Consider the following 12,787-nt stretch of genomic DNA (forward strand, 5'->3'; position numbering starts at 1 on the left):
TTTGCAATCCCAAGGATCACCTACCTACTTAGTATCATCATACTAGTTCTAACAAAATTGATATTCCTTTTACCTGCTAGTCTTTCAGTTGCTATTAAAAATTTGAAGAAATGACTGTTAAGAAGAAGATCTTGAGCGAAATGTAACACAAACAATTCATTACGTTGGCAATATCGGACAAAAGAGCTTCCTACATTGGAGGGGGGGCAAACAGAAAAGATCCCTGTTTGGCAAAAATCAAGCTGACAAAATGATATAAAACGAGCAATAATCAACTCCCCAGTTAAGTGGGCGTTTGAGTTTTACGCCCCCAAACTACTGACGCGCGTGCTATTTTTATTTTCTTTTTACACAATTTTCTTACCATATAACCACAATTAAAAATAAATTGTAATTGGGGCATAAAAAACACTGGGCTAAAAAAAGAATAGACCCAAATATTAAGGCATGTTTCTCGAAAAATTTCTGTTTGCAGCCCAATTTTTCTCGAAGCAAAAACGATTAATTTACGGGTACAGTGGAAATTAGGAAACAGTAAAAATAAACAACTTAGTCAAAAACGATTTTTGTAAGGGTCTATAATCGATTCAGCAGAAAAAAAATGTATAAATAGTTTATAAATTTTTTAAGCCAGTAAGATAAACAATGAGAGTGACACAAAAGATCCTGCCGACAACATCTGTGGCAACATCTGTGGCATCTTTACTTCTACAAAATAACGAGGAGGTCGAGAAGAAAAATATTTCGATTGAGAAATTATCCAATTGTGTGCAACAGAGTTTCTAAAGTGAAACTTTGAAGGAGCCAGCTAGCAATATTCAGGTCGCTAATAAGACATTACCTGCCAAAAGTTTAGCCAAAACACGCAAAAATGATGTTTCGCGTTTAGCACTAAAAATTCAAAATTAATTTCTTTATGTAATCAACATTTAAGCTAAAGAACTCAACATTGGTTACAATATCTGCACAAACAAGGAGTTTGAGAGACGGCGTTATCTGGATGAAACAATGAAACGCAGAAAATTAGAGGGTTTTAAGAAACTCAAAACTCAGGCCAGCATAGTTAATGTAGAAATGGATATCAACCTGTTTCAGACAATTATATTGGGCACCCGCGATTCAAAAAACTGCACGGTTTACTTTCTCGTTGATAAGTTTTTTTCCTATCGATCTTTTCTGTAACACATTTAATACATCGATTTTCCGTAACAGAAATATTTGCAACATCGAGAGTATTGATCGACCAGTTTCAAACAGACAGTCTAGTTTACCAACCACACAGACATCAACCCGCTTTTGGGTCATGTACACAAAGGCGCAACACGACTTAGACATCATGCCCTGGGCAACCCCAAACGACCATCACGGACGATAATTTGTGTGTAGTTCTACAGCCTATAAGGGAAACCTTCAGTCAAAAACTTCCAATTGGAGAGAGTAGAAAAGCCAAAATTTAGAAAAGTTTTGGAAACGTATTCCCTGGAAATATGCAGCATTGGAAAATTTACTATCTCTTTCCAATTCTCTGAGAATTAAACTGCAAATTGGAGGTTTACACCAGTTAGGTTAAATCTTTGAGATCTTATTACTTTAGCGTTCAAAGAGCTGTAACAAATATATTGAGGACAAAAAGTCAAACTGTCTGACAATAAAAACGATCAAACCAAATGTCGTACAACTAATCTCATTAAAAGATCAGCAGGACTAATATAATTGGTTCCATTTAAATATCAAAGTTTGATTGACAACAATTGAACCTTCAATATAATCAACTTTCCAAAAACCCAAACTTGTCAACTGAAGAAGAATTTCCAAAATAAAGTGACAGTACTTAGGTTTGTTTTACTTTATAAAAGGTTGCTTAAAATAACGGCGTAAATCTAACCCAAGTCAACAGAAATGAGCTGCCTAGTTAAAACTATTTGCTACAAAAAATTTTATTTTTTTTAAAATCTATAGTAAAACTATCTAATAAACTAGATATATATTGTCAAAAACTATAGTATCTAAACTGAAAACTTGGAAATTTTTAGAGAAAGTTTGAAATTCTGTGAAACCACGTCCTAGTTCTGGAAAGTTCTATAAATGTTTTTTCAGAAAAACAATGCAATTGTCTTCTGGATAAATCTTCTATTTGCTTAATTCCATTAAACAAAGCATGCAATAATATTTTCATCACTGAGAAGCCCTTCAAAATATAACAGAACAAAGATGGCTCCTTGTAAATTAAACAAAAGTAAGCTGATAGGGTAAAAAAATTCTCGTAATCAATTTGGCACGACTTCTATTTGTTATTTTTCGTTTCGCCATGTGGCAACACCGGTAGTAAACAAAAAAATAATGGAAAAGCGACAAAAATGAAAAAAATTGTCTACTCGAATGGATAATATGTTGCAAAAATATGGTAGTTAAGGGAGAAATTCTTATTCTAGTGGGTAAATTCAAATTCATTGTCAAACTTGGTCAGCCTGAAGCGAAAGAGCTAAGGAACACACTAGAGTTTAGAAGTCTCATTAGTTGATCTTCCTGATTTTTGCACACGACAAAAACCGACGGAATTTTTTGGAAATTTTTGGATTTTTTCCGTTTGAGCTACCCCACCCCTCCCGTACGTTGAACTCCCCCCAGTTACAGAGCCAGTACATAGTAAATCTACATTTTCGAATACGGCAAGTGCGTCCGGGGTGTGCAAATAATATAAATCTTCTAAGCTGGGGGCACAGACCGAAAAGATTCAACTCACTAATTAAAATATGGCACGTAGGTCTCGTGGTGCAAATAATTTGCACCATCTGAGCAAGGGGAGGGGCACAAACGATATCATCCTCACTTTCTTCAGGCCATTACAGAATTTTGTCTCCTGATAAAATTTCGTTTTTTTTTCTCAAAAATTTTTCCCTTCCTGTGGGCTTCTGCATTTTTTTTCAAGTGATGAGAATAGTGCGCATTGGGGGGAAGGTTAAAATGATGGTTGTCAAGCTCTAAAAACCGCCCTGTACACCATGAATTTATTTTTCAAACGGTCGCAATGACTAGCATAACCAAACATACCCGGCAGATTGCCGGAAAATAGCCGCCGTTGATTCCAATAAGCATGACTGGGATTGAAATAACAGAAGATATTGAAAAAAAAAAGATTTTCGTACGAAAACATTTTTTTAAGTCCGATTTATTTTGATGGCATTTCGTAGTTGAACATACTTTTGTTTCTTAGAGAGAGGCTACAGGGGCTACTATCAATAACAATCAGCATTAGAGAGAGGTAACTAATACTTATAGGACCGACGTTCAAATAGCGGGCATCTAAAATTGGGCTTTATGGGTTTATCCCGTTTCTATTTCTGACTTCAATGATTTATACTGACTGTTCATTTTGAATTGCTTTGCTGAGCAACTGATGTTCAAAATCACTTTTAGCAGAATGAGAGAAGAGAGAAACTAGCCTAGAGAAGTCAAAAAGATTTCACGCAAAATGTTGAAAAGGCGGCAAAATGAGGTAAAGCGAAACATTTTTTTATTCGACGAAGTAAAAAAAAAAAATAGGAGCGCTATAATAGCCGGCTGAGAAGATGAGGGCGGCTATTAAAAACCAATAGGTTGTGATGCTCTAAGAGAACGCCTTGCTTTTCTTGCTCTAACCTTTTATCCAGGTTTTAGAGAACGCATGGTACAAAATAATTGGTTACTAAAACATAGAGGAAGAGATTTTAGTTTTAAAAGTTGAGCTTAGAACTAATGAGGTGAAAATCTAATTTCAGGGCACTAAGTCCATCAAATGCCCAGGATTTCGATCCAACAAATATTTAGACTTCAATTTCGCTGTTGGAAATGAACAATAAAGTTAGGTTTGATCACTAATTTTGAAAGTTGAAAACTAGGTATTTTTTTTCATAGTTTTTATGCGTCCCACTTCTTTTCCACAATTTCAAGTTTACTGTCACACTAGATTTCGTACTTAAGTTTTGCGGTTAGTTTACACGCTATTTGGGGAAATTTACAGTTTTAAATCTGGAGGGGGGGGGGGGTAACAGAAATTACTCCTGTTTGGCAAAAGTGAACCTGACAAAACGGTATAAAACTAGCAATAATTGACTCCCCAATTAAGTGGGCATTTTACTCCGCAAGCCCCTGTCATATATAACAATGAACAAAATGTAATTGGTCTTAAAAAATACTTTGGGCCTAAACAAAAGAGATCTAAAAATAGTTGGAAGACCTGTTTCTCGGAAAATTTTTGTTGGAAGCCCAATTTTTCTCGAAGAAAGGATTAAATTTTTGAAGATAAGTTTGGGGACATTTGAAATTAGAAAACAGTCACAAAAAATAACTTTAACGAAATAGATTTTTGTAAGGGTCTATAATTGCATCAGTAGTAAGAATAAATTCATAGTTAGTTAAATTTTGAAAACCCTTAAGATAAACAATGATAGTGACACAAAAAGGATTAACAAGATTTTAAGAAACCTAAAAGTCAGACAAGCATAGTTGCCTTATACATTAGTCATCCATGTCAAGCTCTTAATGCTGGTTCCACACACCCAATGTTGTGGAAATTCATAAAATTGTTGGTAGTTTTTGTCCAGTGTCTATCGCCAGAAAGTATGTCAGCTTGCTTCGTTGTTTCTAAATACTTCTATTGTAGGCGCAATTCAAATTTTTGTGGTAAAAATGGCATCAGAATTCATCAGTTTGAAAATTGTACCTTGATGGTATGAAAAACAGTTTCTGAAGCCGGCTGGATTAAATCTTAATTGTTGAAAGGATATATTCTTCGGGCAACTGCTGGATCTAGTGATGAACTACAAACGATATTATTTGAAAAGTCGAATTGCTGGAAAAGTATTCTTTGGAAATCTGCAAAATGGTATTATTTACTTTTGTTTGAATTCTCTTAAGAGATTTAAACAGCAAAATTGAGGTTCAAACCAGTTAGAGTATAAGCTCTGAGCTCTTATTGCCTTAGACTTCAAAGAGCTGTAACAAATACTTTGTGGCGGAAAAGTCAATAAAGACGATCAAACTAAAGGTTGTACGAATAATCTCATTAAAAAGAGCAGTAGGATTAATTGCTTCTATATGTCAAACTTTGATTGACAGCAATTGAAATTTCCTAATTAATCAAAAATGAACTTTCCAAATTTTCAACTAAAGAAAAACTTCTTAAATAGTGATAGTACTTAGCTTTAATTCACTTTATAAAAAGTTGCTTACAATTACGGAGTAAATCTAATGCAAAGTCAAACAGAAATTTCCCACCCAGTTAAAACCATTAGTTACTAATGAAAACCCAAACGCCTACTTAATACCCGAAATGGTCTGAGTTCTCGTAACCCTTTAATCCAGCCTAGACAAAAAGTTTAAATCCAGTTTTTCCGGGTCATGAAACAAGAGAAACAATTTGTTTTCAAACAGTCGACCGTTTTCTCACGTAGTTAAAATTGATCTCTCACTTTGTCTCTCTCGGAACGAGGCCTGAACAGAAAACCACTCAATTTTCATTGCTCTTCAATTGCACAGCAATTTGACTGCATCACTTCTCTGTTCTTGTGTAACTAAAACAGTGTAAAAATCATGGATAAGACGCCTTCTTCGATTCGTCATAAAAAGGTCATTATTACTCCTCATCGAGTCCTAAGAACTAAGAGTGCCCTCATAAACCTTCCCTCAGCTTAAAACTTTGAACCTATAAAAACAACTTTGATAGAAAAACTACAATTGTAGTTAGTGCAATGATGATAAATGTATGATTTAATAATGAAACTGATTAACATCTACTAAAACATTAATAATTTCTATATTCAATAAAAAAAATTAGCCGTAATCCTTTTATCCTAGCACTAGTTGTTGTAGCATCGTTAGCGAAGGAAAGTGGGCAAATACAGCAGTTCAAAAATGTGGCAATTAGTAAAATTTAGCTATTTTCAATTCAATTATATTGTCAAAACTAGAGGCTGAAGGAGGGCGCAAAAAATCAGCGACCAAATTGCGAAATAGAAAAAATAAAAATCTGATCATGTCTGATAAATAAAGGTTAGTTTGAACAACACTTAATACATCACCAACTAGGTCAGAAAATCATTACAATCATCTTTATTTGATCAAGAAGAATCTTCAGATGACCGGACAAGATTGAACTTTTGATTTTGACTTCTTAGTAATAATCGGTCGCTGACCTTTTGAATTCACACGTAAGACTTAAAACCAGTCCTGATTATAGCACAAAAGCACTCACCTAATAACGAACAAATAATGTACAGCTGGTATTGCTTTATCTGGCAATAACCAGAATAATATGCTTCACCACAACATACTGCTAAAGACACGATACTTATTACTTAACAGCAGGGCTCGGGGAGGGGGTTGCGATTCTTCATTTCAGTGACTTCCAAATTGGCTAGTTAGAAATGAGGTCACTGTGTAGTTGTAGCAACAGAGGGGGTTTCTTCGGGTGAGGGGGATTGCAAGCTTTAGGGATTTATTGGGCGGGGGGGGGGGGGGGGTGGCATGGGGTGCATTTGCGTTTGACAAGAGGTAGATGAAATAACAGCGACACGGTTTAAACAGCCAAAGCACCAAAGCGTTGCCAAAGAAAAGAACAAAGAAAAGAATAATTATTTTAGTCACATTCGATAGAAATTACAGCTGGTTATGGTTTCAGACTAGCACCAGTTTCCTATAGACATTATGATGAGCAAATCGTGAGGGTAAAAATTCATAGTTACTTTGGGTCAGAAATGGCTTGCCCCCAAAACTTCTAGTTACCTCAATTATCAGCAAATGGTAGTTAATTAGCTTAAGTTAGTTTCCCAAACTGGTTTTCCTTGAAAAATCTCTGCACATTTAGCAAACAACCAAACCCAGTATCGCTGGAACTCATCCAGAAAATGATTCTGCTACTTATTGTAATTGTGCCCAGGCGCGTTTAGTGATGGCTTACAAAGCTAGTTTCAAAAGGGTATCATCAACACGATCTGAACCGAACCCTAAAATCATTCCAGGGATACTAATTCAATAAGGAAAAAAATCCCAAAATTCTCCAGCTCCACGTCAAAACCATCATTGGATAGTAAACAGGTATCGGAATACTTAAAAACAAGGAAGGAAGAACACATTTCGTAGCATCATAACACGGGAAGAAATTACTCACTAGTCGGATCAATTCTGTCGCTTCCCCACACCCCAGTACCCATTGTGACTGAAACCCACTATGCATTATTAGCGCACTGTAGCCACAATTTTAAGCCCACTAAGCTAGGTGTGTGTGTGTGGGGGGGGGGGGCATAAAGATCCTAGTAATCAGCAGCTATTAGTGTGTATTTTTGTATCACTACTTTGGCACAGATAGTATCTGCTGTTTCTTCGCATCCCTACAGGAGCTCATCCATACAATTCCATCTATTCTTTTCCAATCTGTCAATTTGGAACACATTTCTTTTCCTCATTTGATGCAAGATCAACTTTAGACAGACTTCATTGACCGACTCTCAAGGCTGCATACGCTGACACACAAGTAACAAGTTTGATCCTGAAACAAAGAGCTGCAACTTAAGAACGTACACGGCAGACTACCAGAAAATAGAGGTTATTGATTCCAATAACACCGTTTGGCACTGAAAGAAAAATAAAATTGACTTTCGAGATATTTTTTTAATGCGAGCTATTTTGTTTAATTGCTTTCATAGTTAGACATACCCCGGTTGTTAAATGGGAGGACACTGGGATTAGCACCAAAACCAATAACAATTACCTTGTAACTAAGACTAACTTGAACAAAGTTCTGGGCATCTAAAACTGGTGTTTACGGGTTTATCTTGTTTCTAGTTTCAATTTCTTTTTTTTTCGGTACGAAATTGTTCAATCTAGATTCCTTTGCTGAGCAAATACTGTTTAACAGTAGACAATTTGAGCAGACAGTGAAACTAACACAGAGACGTTAAAAAGATTTCACGGAAAAATTTGAAAAAAGTGTGAACTAAGGTAAAGCGAAACAAAATTATATTTTCATTTAAAACTTCATTTCAATTTATATTTCAGGAAAAACAATCAAAATCACCTTCATAAAAACCTAGACTCTGACATAACTGCCATCTGTTTCAACAACTGATAAAAATAAAAAAAACTAATAACCCGAACACTATTATTTCTACAGAAAGCATCGATATAAATAGCCCGACAAAAAATTTTTACAGCAACATCAAACTAAGACAGTCAACGAAGCCGCTGACCCTATAGACGAAAAAATGAATAAAAAACTAAAAACAATTGTAAAAATGCTTATTCTATGATATTGGTTTTATCAAAAACCCTAAAAATAACTTGGAATGGGTTCATAAAACACCAACCTTGTGAGAATCTATGACAGATGAAGCAAGTTAGGCAAAAACAGAAAATAAGCAAACAAAAGAAAATAAGAAAATAAGAGTGGCGCCCAACCTCATAACCACAGGCCAAATCCCTGAACTACATCAAATCATAAAACTCAGGTCAAAAATACTTTTTTGAAGATGCAATGGCTGAAAACGGACAATATAACTACAAATGAAAGCAACATTAAGAAATTCGCTCAAACCTTTCAAAAACAAATGGTATCTCGTTGAATGCAAACTAGCTAAAAGTTGGAGCCAAAAAATTGACTTATGACCAGAAGGCCAATAAAAATTAAATGTTGTTTTTGAAACCAACAAGACCACAGGAAAAAGAAACCCACTAAAACCAAAAAATCAACTGTTATTTCTCAAAAAGCAGGTGTTAGAATCTAACAAACGTCTGGTACTAGCGAATCACACTATTAACATCAGTGCAGTAAATGAATAATTTCATTCATGCAGTACATATTTATCAATTAGTTAACAGTTGAATACGTCAGTGGCAAGTAGCTGACCTGGACTGCAGCGTAACCATTGGCAGTGAACTGACTAAGTGCAGTTCTGCCTTAACGTTTAAATTGGAAAGTTGTCACTAAAATTGTTCTTCATAGCTAAGCGAATCACGATAGTCTCGATTAGCGTACAACATGGCGCAGTCAGATTCAAAACGACGTACGATCCTACGTCTCGAACAATTCTAGGATAAGCCCAGTAGCAACCCGCCTATCCCATGGCACAAGTGGAGATGTCACCTCAAAATGGCCCTTGTCGCAAAGGCAAACATTGAACAGTCATATACCCCCTGAACCTGTCGAAGAAGCAGTCCATAACACAAACCAAACAATGAAAACATAGATTAACAAGACATTGCCAGATAACAAAATGGCAGAATGACAAAAACAAACAGAATAGGTGTCCTCTGCGGCAAAGGGACAGGGAAATCGCAGACCGCAAAGCCAAATCACTAAATTACCTTAGCCTCGGAATCGAAGCACGTAAATTAAACACGCGAAAATTCCCAAAAAAACATTGGAGAATAAGACTACAATGGAAATATGGGAAGAACTCGAGCTAACAATTATCCGCCCACAAAATGTTAGCTTCGACAAGTACTTTCTTCTAAGCCGTAAACAACAACGCGGAGAGACCATGGGACAGTTCCATTCAGCATTAAGTTTCCTTGCAGAACACTTCCAACTAGGACACCTAAAGGACGAACTGCTAAGAGACATATTCACAGCAAACGTGATCAATCGAGAGATCCAAAAGGAGCTCCTCAAAATCACCCTAACCACAGAAAAGGCACTCGAACTACCTGTAAGTTTAGAGCTTAGAATAAGAGGTCAATTGGCGATCAAATCTAAACAGCCGTCCAAGACATCAACAACATCCATCGGCCGAGAAAAAACCGTAATGAAAATCTCAAGCTCACGACAACTTGGCTCCAGACAACAACCATCGAGCTCCGTGGAACGACCAGAGCGAACATGAGACTTTCAAACAGTACCAAAAGATCAAACAACCACTGTCGGAACTGTCGGGACACATGCCGCAGAACCAAAGCCAAGCGATCGGACAGCTGTGCCGCTGATGTAAAAAGCCAAATCACTATGCAAAGGTATGTAGATCGATTAAAAACGCCAACAATGTGAAAGATCAGTCCACGAAATAGAAGATCAGAGTATTGAACAACCAAGGTATGAATATGATCTCACTAGACCCTGAACGTCATTCGACGTACGGAAACTCTGTTGAAGAATATACGGTGAACATGATGGAATCAACTGCTGACCCAATCAGACCGTCTAAATTAAACATACAGTATGGACATAGCAAATTCTGGGTCATGATTGACGCTGGGACTTCAACCAGCATAGTGACCGAATATATCGCAAAGGACATCGAAGCAAGAGATAGTAACATGGTTGAGCAGAAAGACAAATCCAGTATAACTAAGCAGTTACAGCAACACTCCGATTCAGAACTTGGGAACTTTTTACTTCAACATTGAACGCTTTGGGTGAAAAACAGGACGAGCAGATATAGTGAAACCCAACGAGCACCGAGTCATCGTGGGCCAGGACTGATTCAAACCACTGGGCATTCACCTCAAATAACAGGACCAAAACCAGATGGTAAGAACGTTAACTCAATCGATTTACTAAACACGTCCAAATTACTAAACACGTCCAAGCAACACTCCGATACAAAAATGTAACAATACGAATAGGAGGGTCAAAATCCCATAAGGTAAAGTTGCATTTTAAAAACAGCTACATCCCTGTCCATCAGAGAGGAAGGTGACTCCCTCTACACTTAGAAAAAGAGGCGGAAACGAAATAAAAAATCTACAAAACAACGGTCACAACCAAATTAGAAAAATTTATCGCTCCGATAGCCACTACAGTCAAACGGTACAAAACAACAAAACTTGTTATGGATTCAAAAACTATCAATCAGGCAATTCATAAAAACAAATACCAAATGAAGAACATCAAATGTCCAAAGGATAGCATCGCGCAAAGCATCAGACAATCGTCCCACAAAGGGGATTTATGATTCTCGACGATTGACCTACGCTACGCGTATAGCCAACTACCACTAGATGAAGATACCGCAAAACAATGCAACTTCAGCATAATAGGCGGACAAGCAACAGGAACGTATAGATTCAACACAGGTGCTTACGGCCTAAGCCATGACTTAGAGAAAACATTACTCAATCTAACAAATACATTTAGTTTCTTAGAAGACATTATAATAGTCACAGGATGAGGTATTGAAAACCACAAGGACAAACTATACAAATGCTTAGACAGACTAAACGAAGAAAACCTTGCAAGAAGGATCTATAAATGCCACTTCGCGAAAACCAATTTTACGTGCCTCGGCTACGAAATAAAAAGTAGATGTACCAAAACAATCTCCTCAAAGACCCAAGCAATACTAAACCTAAAGCCGCCAATGACACACAAGCAACTGCAATCATGCTTAGGAGCGTACACCACCTAACGAAATTTATACATAACCTGGCAACCCTATGTCGAGATATTAGAGTTTTGTTTCATAAGATACAAAGTATATTGGAATATGTGGACAGAAAGACATCTGACAGGATTTGAAATATCAAAAACAGAATCCGGAACCTAACTAAAAATTAAACGCGACACAAAACGTGAAAGAAGAGTCACAACGGACGCCTCCAGAGGAGGAAAAGGAGCAGTAGTAGAACAAGAAACATGAAACGGCTGGGAGACCATAGCGTACGCCTCCAGATTCATGAATAAAGCAGAAGAGAAGTATAGCATAAATGATTTTGAACTAACTGGAGTTGCATGGGCTTTTGAAGACTTTAAATATTAACTATACGGGCATTATTTCACTACAAACAGATCAAAGAGCGCTCCTCTCAATCCTCAAAGAACGAACAAATAATACTCTTCAAAGCAGATGGTATGAACTTGATGGTATGACAGACAAACTTGATCGTATGACAGACTAATCCCATTCCAGTTCAACATTTAACACATCGCAGGTACTAAATTGGGATTTGCGGATTACATGTCCCAAAATCCCTCGGAACCCCCACAACCACCAAGTGCTCACGACGAAAATTTTGTCATTGCTTAGATCGATGTCAAACAACAAATAATAAGAAAAAGAGGCAGACCGAGAAAACAACAAAATTGAAACACTGCATTAGATAAAACAAACATTACCGACTAGCGTCGGGCGAATTGCCTTCAAACGACCGGCGAGCGGTTGACTTTGTCAATAGCTAGGCACGGTTTAGTGAGGCTAATTTTAGCTAAACTGAAGGGGCGTATAAGTAAACGCGGCGGGGGGGGGGTACACCATGGAGCTGATGGAGTGGCAACAGTGGGGGGAGTCAATCTCTAAGAACCGCACTTCGAACCATAAATATAAGTCTCCAAAACAGATTTTGTTAATCGCATACTTGAAGACTAGTGAGCTCAAAGGCTCTAAGAGCACTTAATGCCCGCTGGGCGCTACCTGTTTATCCCGTTTTTGAGGACAAAAAGCCAAATGCGTCAGACCAAAAATTAGTCAAGCGAAAAATCGCATTAAAAAAAGACCGACAGGACTATTAAAATTGCTACAAACTTCGTTTGAGAGCAATAAATTACACTCAAAACAAAAGCCAATACAAAGAACAGGAAACAATTGTCGAACAAAAACGCTGCTAAAAAGCCTACCAATGCAATCGTCTCTAACAATATGAAATCTCCAACTCCGACGACTCCAGCAATAATCAAAATCAATGGGAATCTTCCGACGATTCCGACAGCAATTCAGAACCATTATAAATCAAGCGACGAAGAGGTAGACAAAAGAAAACATTACCAAAATCCTTACTAACAAAAGACAACAGCGACAAACGCGTCAAAAAGACATGCTAC

General features: G+C 37.0%; 1 protein-coding gene across 1 annotated transcript in view; it reads right to left on the bottom strand.

Annotated features, from left to right (window-relative positions):
• Positions 1-6,601: 6,601 nt before the first annotated feature.
• LOC142353248 (serine/threonine-protein phosphatase 2A 56 kDa regulatory subunit gamma isoform-like) overlaps positions 6,602-12,787 on the bottom strand; it is a 36,470-nt gene continuing 30,284 nt past the window's right edge. Inside the window, exon 13 of the mRNA XM_075405481.1 lies at positions 6,602-7,525. The gene's annotated coding sequence lies outside the window, so the exon portion shown is untranslated. The remainder of the gene's footprint in view (positions 7,526-12,787) is intronic.

This window comes from Convolutriloba macropyga, chromosome 14 (genome assembly GCF_964194025.1).
Source record: "Convolutriloba macropyga chromosome 14, txConMacr16.3, whole genome shotgun sequence".
Classification (NCBI taxonomy): Eukaryota; Metazoa; Xenacoelomorpha; order Acoela; family Convolutidae; genus Convolutriloba; species Convolutriloba macropyga.